Source organism: Etheostoma cragini, chromosome 20, assembly GCF_013103735.1.
Source record: "Etheostoma cragini isolate CJK2018 chromosome 20, CSU_Ecrag_1.0, whole genome shotgun sequence".
Lineage (NCBI taxonomy): Eukaryota > Metazoa > Chordata > Actinopteri > Perciformes > Percidae > Etheostoma > Etheostoma cragini.
In genome coordinates, this window is record NC_048426.1 from 5,168,830 (window position 1) to 5,169,967 (window position 1,138).

Here is a 1,138-nt window from a genome sequence, read left to right on the forward strand (position 1 = left end):
TACTATACCATGGCTTTTTTATAACTTTTATCGACATACTATACTATGGCTTTTTTATAAATTTTTTTTACATACTATACTGTGGCTTTTTTATCACCTTAATCGACATACTATTCTCTGTTTTTTTTCATTACTTTTTTGACATGCTATACTATGGCTTTTTATCACTTTTATTGACATGCTATATTATGGCTTGTTTTACTTTTATCAACATACTATACTATGGCTTTTTTCACTTTTATCAACATACTATACTATGGCTTTTTTATCGTTTTTATCAACATGATATAGTATGGCTTTTTAATTACTTATTTCAACATACTATACTATGGCTTTTTTATCACCTTTATCGACATACTATTCTTTGGCTTTTTTCATCACTTTTTTGACATGCTATACTATGGCTTTTTATCACTTTTTGGACATGCTATACTATGGCTTGTTTCACTTTTATCAACATACTATACTATGGCTTTTTTCTCACTTTTATCAACATGATATACTATTGCTTTTTAATCACTTATTTAAACATACTATACTATGGCTTTTTTCCTCTTTTATTGACATACTATACTATGGCTTTTTTACCACTTGTTTCAACGTACTATACTATGGCTTTTTATCACTTTTATTGACATGCTATATTATGGCTTGTTTTACTTTTATCAACATACTATACTATGTCTTTTTTATCACCTTCATCAACATACTATTCTATGGCTTTTTTAATCTCTTTTTTGACATGCTATACTATGGCTTTTTTATCACTTTTATTAACATGACATACTATGGTTTTTTGATCACTTGTTTCAACATACTATACTATGGCTTTTTTCCCCTTTTATTGACATACTATTCTATGGCTTTTTTATCACTTGTTTCAACGTACTATACTATGGCTTTTTTATTGCTTTCATCAACATACTATGCTATGGCTTTTTTACCACTTATTTCTATATACTATACTGTGGCTTTTTAATCACCTTCATCGACGTACTATACAATGGCTTTTTTCACTTTTATTGTCATACATATATATCTTCATACACATATATATTGTCACATACTATGTCTTTTTCATCACTTGTTTAAACATACTATACTATGGCTTTGTTTCACTTGTTTTGACATAGTATAC

At 27.6% G+C, this 1,138-nt stretch overlaps 1 protein-coding gene across 1 annotated transcript in view; it reads right to left on the bottom strand.

Annotated features, from left to right (window-relative positions):
- The window catches only part of plekhd1 (pleckstrin homology domain containing, family D (with coiled-coil domains) member 1), a 35,990-nt gene that overhangs the window by 8,746 nt on the left and 26,106 nt on the right, over positions 1 to 1,138 (bottom strand). The gene's annotated exons all lie outside the window — the stretch shown is intronic.